Source organism: Bubalus kerabau, chromosome 10, assembly GCF_029407905.1.
Source record: "Bubalus kerabau isolate K-KA32 ecotype Philippines breed swamp buffalo chromosome 10, PCC_UOA_SB_1v2, whole genome shotgun sequence".
Taxonomy (NCBI): domain Eukaryota; kingdom Metazoa; phylum Chordata; class Mammalia; order Artiodactyla; family Bovidae; genus Bubalus; species Bubalus kerabau.
In genome coordinates, this window is record NC_073633.1 from 96,341,668 (window position 1) to 96,356,465 (window position 14,798).

Genomic DNA, 14,798 nt, shown 5'->3' on the forward strand with positions numbered 1-14,798 from the left:
TTTTTTTTCTGTAAATATGGATTTATACAAAGAGAAGAATACAGAAAAGGACTTACAGACACTTTGGCTAGTCACATTTTTTTCCCACTGTCAAGGAACTAGCATTAGTGAATTATTTCTCTTTCTATAAATTAAAGTGCCCCGAGTAATATTCCTACAGTAGCCCGCCTTCCCTTTGCTTGTCCACGGAAGCCATCTGGTTGTGAGAGAAGGATGGAGCCCTAAGTAGCACTCCTGGAATCAGGCACAGGCATGGATGTAACCTGGAAGTCTGTCCTCTTTGAGGATTTCCTTTGGTTGAGTTTGGTACAGGGGACTATTTAAAACCTGCTGGCATAGTAAATGTAGCTATGAATAGATTTCTGAATTAACACACTCTTATTTTAACAATTCCTTCTGAAAATGCAGTCTTAACCCAACAAAGTGCTAAGAGAATGAGGAGGTGGATATCTGGGGAACTGGGAGCTTTCAGCTTTCTTCCAAAGGGGTTCTACCTCCACGGATAAGCCCTTCTAGAACATAACTGCTGGATGGAGGGTAAGTTGATGGAAGTGCTGAAAGAAAGTGAAAGTGAAGTCGCTCAGTCGTGTCTGACTCTTGGCGACCCCATGGACTGTGGCCCACCAGGCTCCTCTGTGCATGGGATTCTTCAGGCAAGAATACTGGAGTGGGTTGCCATTTCCTTCTCCAGGGGATCTTCCTGACCCAAGGTTCGAACCCAGGTCTCCCACATTGCAGGCAGATGCTTTACCCTCTGAGCCACAGTGGGCCTGGAAGTGCTGAGAGGAGAGAAGAAAGACAAGGCTTCCTTCCAGAACTTTGAATATGGTTCTTTGAGTTTTTCTTGGTAGGGCTGTTTGCACAGTAGTCATCCCATAGGGCTCCTTCCACCAGGTAGAGAGTCCATCATCAGATTTGTGACTTGCAGAGTTCCCTCACTGCCTTATTCTCACTGGAAGGGACCAAATGCATCAGTCAGCATCACTTCCCTAAGACACTGTTTGCATTCAAAAGGGCCAAGGTTTCCTTGTGTATAATTATACCAGCGAAACATCCTGCTAGAACTAGATCCACATGGAGGCTTGCCAACATTCCACATCCTTACCCCAATATCCAGTTCATAAAGAATACACACTCTTTTGTGTTGGGTAGAGTGGAGCTCAGCAGCTGTTTAATAGCCACATAGCAACCCAGAAGGGGACAGAAAAGCAAAGGCCAAGGCTGGTTCTAATTGAATTCTCAGGGGAAATTTCAAGTGGCAGGGTGCAATTACCCCAGTTAGGATACTGAGGTTAAGTAACACCTAAGCTCTCTTATCAAAAAGGTATCTGGGATCTTTATCAGCTGTAAATGGACTTGGATCTTAGCTTTATAACCTGGTAGTGAAAAGGGAGGCAGTTCTCCCGGAGCAAGGCAGTCTCTTGCTTGGAAACACTGCTTCTCATCTAGCACCACCTGCACGCCCCGGTGGCCGCCCCCCAGCTGGGTGCTGCTGCCGCCAAATCCAGCGAGCCTGTGCGAGTGGCCAGGAACACAGCAGAAGGCATTGGCTTCCTGGACCCTCACTGAGGCCATCTGGACTCTAACACACCTGTCTGGAAGGGTTTCCATGGCTTGGTTTACGAATGCAAGTGTAGCCCAAAACGTTCCATTCCAGAGCTGATCATCTGCCTTAACTTTTTGTGGGAGTTAATTATGAAACAAGATCATTTCTGTGCCCGTTTTTCTCCTCCTGTTATAAACTTTAGATGGCAAAAACTGAGTTGCTGAGTATTTTTTTTTTTTTGGTGGAATGCACAGATGTAGAAGTGCTTTCAATTCCCTAATAAAGGTGACTCTAGGCCAGATTTGATATTACACTGAGTCCCACGTAACATTTAAAAATGAGTTTTTTCAAGCATAAAATTACTAATTGATCTGTCTTGTAAAAAGATAAAGGAAATGAATGCCTATTTGAGCTTCATTTCTGTCAGCCTCCCAATTCCTTATTTTATGTAGCGCAAAATGAATTTTAATAAAGCAGCCTCCAAATTTCAAAATATGCCATTACCCTTCGGAAGTAATTGGCATATTTGACTGCCTTTTCCTTTCTTACAGTCTGTCTCACTTTCTAATCTTGAAGTCAGTACTCTGTTCAACATGTCTTCCACATACCATCTGAAAGAAGTAAATTGAAACAAAAGCAAGGACCATACCAGAGAAAGTTCATTCATTAACCATTCAGCCAATATTCATCGAATTCCTGCTCTATGTCAGGCACTGTCCTGGGTGCTTCAAAGATAGTAGAGCACAAAATAGTGAAAAATCCCAGCTCTTGTGAGATTTTGTGTTCATTGAGTGAAACGATATAATAAACACACAAATATATACTGCTATTCAGGTGATGATCAAAGCTATGAAGAAAAGTCATGAATATTAACAGTATTAATTAATATTAAGTTAAAGAGTATTTTATATTTTTTACAGGGGAGCCAAGAAAAGCCTCTCTAGGAAGATGGAATTTGATCAGAGACCTGAATCCAGTGAGAATGTGAACTATTTGGAGAATCAGAATCAATAGATAGAATAATCTTCTTTCTGCCTTGCAGGGCTTCCCAGATGGCACTAGTGGTAAAGAATCTGCCTGCCAATGCAGGAGATAGAAGAAATGTGGGTTCAATCCTTGGGTCGGGAAGATCCCCTAGAGGAGGAAATTGGCAACCCTCTCAAGTATTCTTGCCTGGAGAATCCCATGGACAAAGGAGCCTGGTGGGCTACAGTCCATAGGGTTGCAAAGAGTTGAACACAACTGAAGCAGTTTAGCATGCACACATACTCGACTTAGTGGCTGAACAACAACCACAAATACACAGCAGAAGGAAACAATTTTCTTAAAATAAACACTTCTGGCTCCTTTCTCTAATCTGGGATGTGTAGGGGGCACGAGAGTGGGGAAGGCAACTTTGACCAGAATATGTGTGTTTCCACATCCCATGAATCTGTATGATAAACCTCTGGTCTGATGCTCGGATCTTCACTTTACAACTGGGGAAGCAAAAGCTCTTGGATATCTGGTAACTTGGTGGTTCAATTTTCCAGTTATTTATTGTGGCATCACAAACTTCTAAATTTTGTGGCTTACAATAACAATTATTTATTTTTCTCATAAATATGAGATTTGAGCAAGACTCAAAAGGGAAGGCCTGTGTCTGCTCCATGTGGCATCAATTGGGGAGCACAGTTTAGGGCTGGGGGATTTATACTCAAGACATCTTACCCCCATGCCTGGCAAGCTGGTTCCATTGATCCAGTGATAGGTCAGCTGAGTCTCAGGGCCTGTGGCCTCCATTTCTCTTTTGGGCTTCCTTACAGCATGGTGACTGGGTTTCTAGGACTAGTTAGTATTCTAAGAGTAAGAGACTAAAGAACACAGTATTATGGCAATAAGTCTTCAAAGTCTCATAGACTCAAGCCAGTGTTTCACTAGTGTTGGATCTTCAGCAAACTGACATAACCCTAACCCCCAGCAAGGATGTTTTCCCAAATACCAGATCCCTCTGAATCCATCCATTAGTCAGCAAGCAATCCAGAGTGCCTCTCACATCATAGTTAAAACTCCCTTCTCTAGACTTCAATTGCTTGAACTTGGATCCTAGCTTTCTAACTTGCATGCTGACAAAATTTATAAGATTTATTCAATCTCCCTATGCCTCAGTGTTATTAAATGTAAAACATCAGGATTTAAGGAATGTCCAGAGATTGTCTCATGAACCTAATAATACCATTAATCCCTACCTCTATAATACTACCACTTCAGCCCCATTGCTTAACTAATCAACTCCAAGAAAGAAGGCAAAATTAGAGTCAAAGGCCCACCTTCTCCAAAAAAGGCTTCCATGACTTCTAAGTCCACAAGAGGTCCAAGCTCACATGATATTCTTTACAAGGACTCCTATGCTACTATAGCTCTATACAACCCTAAATCTAATGGGGCAGCAGAAGATTGATGGTTAGATATCATCACCAACTCAATGGACATGAAACGGAACAAACCCTGGGAGATAGTGGGGACAGGGGAGCTTGGTGTGCTATAGTCTATAGGATCACAAAGAGTCAGATACAACTTAGCGACTGAAGAACAAAAACAAAATCTAACTCAAGCTGTCATTTTTCTACAAAGCACCAAACTGTTCCACATTTCTCTTTGGAATCATAGTTTGATCATCAGGGAGCGAAAAAAAAAGCTATTTTATAAAGGATTCTCTCACCATCTTTCTTTAAGGGAAAATGAATGTTTTCCTAAAGTTCTCTCCTATGATAGCTGTTTCTCTATGACATTTTTTTGTAAAATAATTGTCCTCCTTGTTCTTTGTTACAGTTTCTAAATCATCTCTCCTCTGACCACCCACAAGCCCAATGACTTTTGAAGCAAGTGCCATCAAACTATGGTGACTTCCCCAGTGGTGCTAGTGGTGAAGGACCCACCTGCCAATGCAGGAGGTATGGGTTCGATCCCTGGGTCAGGAGGGTCCCCTGGAGGAGGGCATGGCAACCCACTCCAGCATTCTTACCTGGAAAATTCCATGGACAGAGAAGCCTCACAGACTATAGTCCATAGGGTCAAAAAGCATCAGATGTGACTGAGTGACTTAGCACACATGCATGACATCAAACTACTATCTATCATCCATTCATGACACAATTGTCCATCAGTACCCCTGCTCTTTCCTTACCTTTCATCTGAGACCTTAGTGCCTGGCTCATTCTCCAGGTCTTTCTCAATTATCATTCCTGTCACCATGTTATGTAGCTTCAGCACATATACAGATAATCCATCCACTCTCCTGGCTTTTAACAATAATTTGTCCTTTGCTATTCAAAATTTCTTGCTTTTATCCCATTTCAACCATACACTCTGATGGCCATATTCTGGGTCCAACTTACCTCCTTCAGCATGTGATTCTAATACTTATTCAATCCATCAAGTGTATTTTTTTCATTTTATTATTTTTTAAGATTTTTTTTGATGTGGACCATGTTTTAAGTCTTTGTTGAATCTGTTATAATATTGCTTCCATTTTTTTGTGTTTTTTTGTGTTTGTTTTTTTTTTTTCCCCACAAGGCATGGGGGATCTTATCTCTTGACCAGGGATTGAACCCTCATCCCCTGCTTTATAAGGCAAAGTCTTAACCACTGGACTGCCAAGGAATTTCCAAAAATTTTAATTCACTTTGTCTCATCGTCCTTCTCATTTTACTTCTTCCTTACCCTGCTTGGTAGGATTGTTTAGTCCATTACTAGTGATCATTCCTTTGCATAGTCTATCAACAACTTGACCTTTGCAACCTACATATTAGTTCCCTATTGATGCCATGACAAATTACAACGAACAGTGGTTTGAAGCAACACTCATTTACTATCTAATAAATTTATTGAAATTCCTTGAATTTATCTGACCTCCTTTTCTATATTTCTGCTTTTAAATATCTCCTGTGATTACCATGGGCCACCTAGATAATCACTGTTATCTTAAACTCTGGTGGTGGTGGTTTAGTTGCTAAGCTGTGTCAGACTCTTGGAACCCTGTGGACTGTAGCCTGCCAGCCTCCTCTGTCCATGGGATTTTCCAGGCAATGATACTGGAGTGGATTGCCATTTCCTTCAGCAGGGGATCTTCCTGACCCAGGAATCAAACCCAGGTCTCTTGCATCACAGGCAGATTCTTTACCAACTGAGCTATGAGGGAAGTGAAGTAAAGTGAAGTTGCTCAATCGTGTCCGACTCTTTGCGACCCCATGGACTGTAGCCCACTGGGCTCCTCTGTCCATGTGATTTTCCAGGCAAGAGTACTGGAATGGGTTCCCATTTCCTTCTCTACGGCGGAAGCTCATATTAAACTCTACTTAACCTTAATTACATCTGCGGTGTTTCTTTACCATCAGTTCAGTTTAGTCACTTGGTCCTGTCTGACTCTTTGTGACCCCATGGACTGCAGCACGCCAGGCCTCCCTGTCCATCACCAACTCCCGGAGCTTGCTCAAACTCATGTCCAAGTCGGTGATGCCATCCAGCATCTCTGTTGTCCTCTGTTGTCCCCTTCTCCTCCTGCCTTCAATCTTCCCCAGAATCAGGATCTTTTCCAATGGGTCAGTTCTTCACATTTGATGGCCAAAGTATTGGAGTTTCAGCTTTAGCACCAGTCTTTCCAATGAATTATCAGGACTGATTTCCTTTCGGATGGACTGATTATATCTCCTTGCTGTCCAGGGAACTCTCAAGAGTCTCCTCCAACACCACAGTTCAAAAGAATCAGTTCTTTGGCACTCAACTGTCTTTATCGCCCAACTCTCATATCAATACATGGCTACTGGAAAAACTATAGCTTTGAATATATGGCCCTTTGTTGGTAAAGTAATGTCTCTACTTTTTGATATGTTGTCTAGGTTGATCATTGGAGAAGGCAATGGCAACCCACTCCAGTACTCTTGCCTGGAAAGTCCCATGGATGGAGGAGCCTGGTGGGCTGCAGTCCATGGGGTTGTGAAGAGTCAGACACAACTGAGTGACTTCCCTTTCACTTTTCACTTTCATGCATTGGAGAACGAAATTGCAACCCACTCCAGTGTTGTTGCCTGGAGAATCCCAGGGATGGTGGAGCCTGGTGGGCTTCCATCTATGGGGTTGCACAGAGTTGGACACGACTGAAGTGACTTAGCAGCAGCAGGTTGATCATAGCTTTTCTGCCAAAGAGCAAGCGTCTTTTAATTTCATGGTTCCAGTCACCATCTGCAGTGATTTTGGAGCCCAAGAAAATAAAGTCTGCCACTGTTTCCACTGTTTCTCCATCTATTTGCTGTGAAGTGATGGAACTGGATACCATGATCTTTTTTTTTTTCTGAATGTTGAGTTTTAAGCCAACTTTTTCACTCTCCTCTTTCACTTTCATCAAGAGGCTCTTTAGTTCCTCTTCACTTTCTGCTATAAGGGTGGTGTCATCTGCATATCTGAGGCTATTGATATTTCTCATGGCAAACTTGATTCCAGCTTGTGCTTCATCCAGCCTAACATTCCCCATGATGTACTCTGCATATAAGTTGAATAAGTAGGGTGACAATATATAGCCTTGACATACTCCTTTCCCAATTTGGAACCAGTCCGTTGTTCCATGTCCAGTTCTAACTGTTGCTTCCTGACCTGCATACAGATTTCTCAGGAGGCAGGTCAGGTGGTCTGGTATTCCCATCGCTTTAAGAATTTTCCACTGTTTGTTGTGATCCACACAGTCAAAGACTTTGGCATAGTCATTGAAGCAGAAATAGATGTTTTTCTGGAATTCTCTTGCTTTTTCTATGATCCATCAGATGTTGGTTTTCTTGACTGGAAAATCCCATGGACAGAGGAGCCTGGTGGACTATAGTCCTTGGGCTCATAAAAGAGTAAGACACAACTTAGTGACTAAACAACAACATTATTCTGAATTTGTGATGGCAGATGTGAAGAAGGACTCACCAGAACCCAACAGTCATTCTGCATTTTCCTGGAGAAGTTCTGCTTCCACACTCTCAAATGGCTTATCACATGCTTTTCTAATTCCTCAAAACTCTAACCCCTTCCTAATATTCTACGTCTAAATGATGACTTCAACTCTTATTTCACTGGGGGAAGGGGGTGTGTGAGGGGGGAGATAAGATTCAAAGCAATCAGAAGAAAACTACACTTTTTCCCCATCACTCATCTGTCTATATTTTTATGCATATACTCAGCCTCCCTGCTTTAATTTAATTCTCCCTGGTCAAATTTAATATCTGCTGCTAAGTCACTTCAGTCATGTCTGACTCTGTGTGATCCCATAGACGGCAGCCCACCAGGCTCCCCCGTCCCTGGGATTCTCCAGGCAAGAATACTGGAGTGGGTTGCCATTTCCTTCTCCAATGCATGAAAGTGAAAAGTGAAAGTGAAGTCGCTCAGTCGTGTCCCACTCTTTGTGACCCCATGGACTGCAGCCTACCAGGCTCCTCCATCCATGGGCTTTTCCAGGCAAGAGTACTGGAGTGGGGTGCCATTGCCTTCTCCGAATTAATATCTACCTTCCATGAATACATTCAATCCCATCCTCTCTTGCCTATTTATAACTTTCCTGTTGCAGTTTTTTTTTTTTTTTTCTCTCCTGCATCCCTTTCTCTCTGTCTTGAATTGCTAACATCATCATAAAAAATTTCAGACATATCTTCCATACTAAAAAGTAAAAAATTTTCCTGGGACTTCATTGTGGTAAGGGTATATGACTCCAGGTGCCATATAATTGTTAGAGCCATCTTTCCTTAAACAATGCTAGAACTTGCCTCAGTTCAGTTCAGTTCAGTTCAGTCGCTTAGTCGTGTCCGACTCTTTGCGACCCATGAATTGCAGCACGGCAGGCCTCCCTGTTCATCACCAACTCCCAGAGTTCACTCACACTCACATCCATCGAGTCAATGATGCCATCCAGGCATCTCATCCTCTGTTGTCCCCTTCTCCTCCTGCCCCCAATCCCTCCCAGCATCAGAGTCTTTTCCAATGAGTCAACTCTTCACATGAGGTGGTGGCCAAAGTACTGGAGTTTCAGCTTTAGCATCATTCCTTCCAAAGAAATCCCAGGGCTGATCTCCTTTAGAATGGACTGGTTGGATCTCCTTTCAGTCCAAGGGACTCTCAAGAGTCTTCTCCAACACCACAGTTCAAAAGCAGAACTTGCCTGGTAATGCATAAAAACCTAAGGAACTATCCCTGCATTCAATGTTCAATAATTTGAAAACATTAATGATGAAAGGCTGAAATTTAAAAAAATTTTAGTGGTCTCCTTTGTCCTCCCTCTGCAATCTCACCAATCTGCCTTTGTTCTTAAATCCCATGAAATCCTGCATCAACTCCCCATTTCTCTGCTCATCTTCATAGTTGAAACTTCCTAGAAAGTTGTCTATACTTGCTAGCTTTCCTTCTGTAATAGCTGTTTTCTCTTTAACCCACCCCAGTCATGGTTTGTCCCCGCCATTTACTGATATTCCATTTCTCAAGGTGAATCTCTTATACACCAAATACAATGAACAATTCCCAATTCTCAGCAGCATCTGACACCATTGATGAATGCCCTGTTTCTAAGACAGCTTCTTGATCTTCTGGATCACTCTACCCTCCTGGGTTTTCTTGTACCTGGGTCTGTCCTTGTTCAGTTTCCTTTGCTTGATTTCCCTTTTTCCTGACCTCTAAAGAGTGGACTTCCTAGGGACTCGGTCCTCAGTCATCTGCTCTCTATCAACATTCTCTCCGTAGTTGAGCTAATTAATCCCAATGTTCTAAATACCTTCTATATACAGATGACTCCCAGTTTTAGATTTCTAGTTGTGACCTATCCCCTGCCCCCTCCAGCATTACACTGCTTTATAGATGCTTTACTCTACACCTCCACTTGGCTGTGTGATAAGGTTCTCAAAGTTAGCACATCTAATATAAAACTCCTATTTCTCTCCATTTCCTCTCTCTTTTCTTCACTGCCATTCAATTCACTGCCTGTCCCATTGTGGCCAGTGTTACAACCATTCACCCAGTTGCTCACATCAAAACTCAATCAGTCCCACTCCTCCAGAAAGGAGACCCAATAGGATGTATGTACTTATAGAGAGAGAGATGTATTTTTTAATTCCGTTCATGCAATTGTAAGGGCTGGTAAGACTGAAATCTACAAGGAAGACCAACAGGCTGGAGATGCAGAGATAAGCAGATGTTGTTCAGTTCAGTTCAGTTCAGTCGCTCAGTCGTGTTCGACTCTTTGCGACCCCATGAATTGCAGCACGCCAGGCCTCCCTGTTCATCACCAACTCCCAGAGTTCACTCAGACTCATGTCCATCGAGTCAGTGATGCCATCCAGCCATCTCATCCTCTGTTGTCCCCTTCTCCTCCTGCCCCCAATCCCTCCAAGCATCAGAGTCTTTTCCAATGAGTCAACTCTTTGCATGAGGTGGCCAAAGTACTGGAGTTTCAGCTTTAGCATCATTCCTTCCAAAGAAATCCCAGGGCTGATCTCCTTCACAATGGACTGGTTGGATCTTCTTGCAGTCCAAGGGACTCTCAAAAGTCTTCTCCAACACCAGAGTTCAAAAGCATCAATTATTCGGCGCTCAGCTTTCATCACAGTCCAACTCTCACATCCATACAGACCACAAGAAAAACCATAGCCTTGACTAGACGGACCTTTGTTGGCAAAGTAATGTCTCTGCTTTTGAATATGCTATCTAGGTTGATCATAACTTTTCTTCCAAGGAGTAAGCATCTTTTAATTTCATGGCTGCAAGCACCATCTGCAGTGATTTTGGAGCCCAGAAAAATAAAGTCTAACACTGTTTCCACTCTTTCCCCATCTATTTCCCATGAGGTGATGGGACCGGATGCCATGATCTTCGTTTTCTGAATGTTGAGCTTTAAGCCAACTTTTTCACCCTCCACTTTCACCTTCATCAAGAGGCTTTTGAGTTCCTCTTCACTTTCTGCCATAAGGGTGGTGTCATCTGCATATCTGAGGTTATTGATATTTCTCCCAGCAATCTTGATTCCAGCTTGTGTTTCTTCCAGCCCAGTGTTTCTCATGATGTACTCTGCATAGAAGATAAATAAGCAGGGTGACAATATACAGCCTTGACATACTCCTTTTCCTATTTGGAACCAGTCTGTTGTTCCATGTCTAATTCTAACTGTTGCTTCCTGACCTGCATACAGATTTCTCAAGAGGCAGGTCAGGTGGTCTGGTATTCCCATCTCTTTCAGAATTTTCCACAGTTTGTTGTGATCCACACAGTCAAAAGCTTTGGCATAGTCAATAAAGCAGAAATAGATGTTTTTCTGGAACTCTCTTGCTTTTTCCATGATCCAGCAGATGTTGGCAATTTGATCCCTGGTTCCTCTGCCTTTTCTAAAACCAGCCTGAACATCAGGAAGTTCACAGTTCACATATTGCTAAAGCCTGGCTTGGAGAATTTTGAGCATTACTTTACTAGCGTGTGAGATGAGTGCAATTGTGTGGTAGTTTGAGCATTCTTTGGCATTGCCTTTCTTTGGGACTGGAATGAAAACTGATTTTTCCAGTCCTGTGGCCACTGCTGAGTTTTCCAGATTTGCTGGCATATTGAGTGCAGCACTTTCACAGCATCATCTTTCAGGATTTGAAAGAGCTCAACTGGAATTCCATCACCTCCACTAGCTTTGTTCATAGTGATGCTTTCTAAGGCCCACTTGACTTCACATTCCAGGATGTCGGGCTCTAGGTCAGTGATCACACCATCGTTATTATCTGGGTCGTGAAGATCTTTTTTGTATAGTTCTTCTGTGTATTCTTGCCACCTCTTCTTAATATCTTCTGCTTCTGTTAGGTCCATACCATTTCTGTCCTTTATTGAGCCCATCATTGCATGAAATGTTCCCTTGGTATCTCTAATTTTCTTGCCAAGATCTCTAGTCTTTCCCATTCTGTTGTTTTCCTCTATTTCTTTGCATTGATTGCTGAGGAAGGCTTTCTTATCTCTTCTTGCTATTCTTTGGAACATTGCATTCAGATGCTTATATCTTTCCTTTTCTCTGAGGTTGTTACTTGAGTACAAACACAGTCTGCAGGCAAAGTTCCTTTGTCTGTTGGGGAATCTTAGTCTTTTATCTTGGGCTTTCAATGGATTGGATGAGGCCCACCTACACTATGCAGGGTAATCTCCCTTATTTGAAGTCTACTGACTTAAATGTTAATCACATTTTTAAAATATCTTCACAGAAGTATCTAATGAAGTGAACAGGATAATTAACTTTCACAGTTCACCCCTTGTCATGTTGGAACTCATATACATCTACATACACCATATTTAATCTCCAAGTAAAGGACATATCAAGGTCATACTTCTGTCTAACAGGATACAAAAATCCCATGTATAACCATAAAAGCAGTATTATTGTCCCTAGAATAGGATGCAAAGTCCTCAGCTGATGTTTACTTTTTACTTTGACATCCTTTGGTTAAATAGTATGATGTAAAGCCAATATATCTTATGTTGTATGATAAAGGGATAAAACCCCCAAAGATATTATATTATAATACATATAGAAAATATATAATATATAAGGTAAAATTTATAAATATGTTCATAGCACAATAAGAAAAAATGCTTATGATAATTACAGCCCTCATTTCTGTAACTGGCCATGTCATATTTTCGAATACCTTCTTGTATTACTCATTCCGTATGTGCTTTGCCTTTAGCAAACACTGCATCTAGTAATGGTTTTGTACCTGGTAGGGTGACCCAAACTTTCATTCTTGAAGGATCTGGACCATTAGTTTTCTTACCTGAATAGGGTTGTTGTAGCTTTCCACTGACTTTAAACACAGGACATGGGGGGTCTGGAGACACCCTAAAGGATTTCCTGTATCCACACATACTCTTTCTTACCTCCATTGTGGAGCAGCAGTGCAGTTTCTTCTTAGTACTAATCAGTAATTTGGCTGCCTGTCCCCAGTAACTTCCTCTTTGCCTGTTGATTCAGAGGCAGGAGAAGTTCATGGTAGCAGGTGGCAGTCTAAACTTCTAGTTCAATAGAATAATTGTTTTATCTCTTAGTGAAACGCAGTGACATTTTTGGTCTCCTGGAATTAGTGCCAATTCAGGGCTAGAGTCCAATAATCCTCAAGAAGTCAGCTCATTTCTTTTTCCTCAATGCACAGGTACTCTGGTAGAAAGCTGTTGATCCTGTGGAGGAGAGTAAGAGAAAGAGTAACTGAATACATTTTTGGCAGGGTACTAGAGTCCTTCCTGGAGGGTAGCTGGCCCCTCCTTCATTCATTCAAGGGGCCCTGAGCCTGGCCCTTGATATCCTGGGATCCAATTACATTCAATGCACTTAAGTTTTCCAATTCAGTGATAGCAGTTCCCTCTATAATGTATGACCTACAGAGAAGAGTAATCCCAGAGATTTTCAAGAATGTTGTAGGTCTTGTCACAAATTTATTTCTCACATTTGTGAGAAGATATGAGAAAGTTCTGGAGAAAGATATGTCCTTTGTACTCTCCTAGGCTGGGTGACCAGGTCTTAAATGATAAATCCTTTCTAACTAAGCCTTTGAATATCTTCCTCTGCAGTATGTCAAGGCTATTCTGGCACTTCAGTTCATTTAGGGGAAGCCCCCATTTGGTTCATGTCGCATCCAGACAACCAACTGTTAAAGTTCTAACTCCCTAATTCTGCCTTATCTAATTTTATGATCTTTCCACTGCTTTCAGTTCAGCTCAGTTGCTCAGTCGTGCCCAACTGTTGGTGACACCATGGACTGCAGCACACCAGGCTTCCCTGTCCATCACCAACTCCACTGCTTTGCCACACTTTTAATAATTATTCCCCCACGTGGTCCATGGATTTTTGTTTATACACATTGGAAAAGTCATATCATTCTTGCAGAGTGTACTAAATCTCTTCATGAGCTACACTTTCTAACTCAGGAAAGTGGTAGGAAAGAAAGTGGTAGGTAGAAAGCCACACTTTCTACCTCAGGAACCTACAGGAACTCGAGTCTTACAATAGGTCTAGAAACAAAGAATAGTGAAGAATCAATGAAGTCTTGCAAGGCAACTACTTCAGGGGAAGCATTATAATTTTCTCAGGTAAAGTAGAGTTCATCTCCTCTGATGGGAATGGAACAGTTGCTTCTACTAGCAAAGAAGACTCATTGAAATTTCAGTGTTCTCAGCTTCATCAGGGTCTTCCCATATGTCCCCATTCCAATTACAAGGATACCATTCCTTCCCAGTTGATACCTTCACTTTAACAGCAGACACCCTGTGAGGTTGGAAATTCAATTTGCATTGTAATTCAACTATTTCCAGGATGAAACTATGGGTTTGGTTTTCAGCAACTTTAGCCCTTTGGCTACAAGCGATAAAAGTTTCTTTCAAGATAGACTAGAAATTTTTAGATCATTTATGCAAGCCACAAACTGGAGATTTGAACCCCTGAGTACATTCTTTTATTTCCTCACTTTGTTCAATACAATTAGGAGCAATTAGTATGTACCCATTGCTTGACAACAGTTTTCTGAGGTATCAAATGCATGGAAACTCAGAAACTTATCTGAGTAATTAATTGTTTAGGAGTATCCAATGGTGATATTTTGTGAATTGCTCCTGTCACATTATACCAGGGACTATCTGTGCTCTTATTGTTAATGGAAATAGCCATTAGTGCCTTTAAATCTAATCAGATTCAGGAACCAGTTCCAAAAACTGGGTACTGTGGCCTAGCCAAGTTCACACATAAAATCAACCATCATAAAAAGCTACAAGACATCCTTGATGAATTTTACTCTTCCCGCACATCTAATTTTAATATATCCTGCCTCTGATCACGTATCACCTTCATCATTATCACCGTCCTAGTCCAAGTTGCCATCATTTCTCACCTAAACTCTCTAAATGACCCCCTTTTGCTTTATTTGCTTTCACCTTGCCTTCTATTCCACTGACCTCTTGCTGTTTGAGTCCATTATTAATGAAATAACCCAAGTGGTTTAAGGCCTAAGTCTAATCATCACACTCATTGGCTCAAAAGCTCCAGCAGCCCATATCAAACTCAGGATAAAACCCAAATTTCCTGTCACTGTCTGCAGCCCTTTGTTGTCTGGTTCCACCTCATTTTCTCTGATTTCATTTCCCCACTAACCAGTATGTTTACTAACCCCCTAATGTCCCACTGAAGGTGTTTTTATTCCTTTTGCCTGGAAACCTTGTCTTCAGATGTTCTTCTGATTCCATC

At 41.9% G+C, this 14,798-nt stretch overlaps 1 long non-coding RNA gene across 1 annotated transcript in view; it reads left to right on the plus strand.

The window, feature by feature from the left end:
• Positions 1 to 4,355: 4,355 nt before the first annotated feature.
• Positions 4,356 to 14,798, plus strand: part of LOC129621872 (uncharacterized) — a 58,046-nt gene continuing 47,603 nt past the window's right edge. Inside the window, exon 1 of the long non-coding RNA XR_008699777.1 lies at positions 4,356 to 4,479. This is a non-coding gene — a long non-coding RNA (uncharacterized LOC129621872). The remainder of the gene's footprint in view (positions 4,480 to 14,798) is intronic.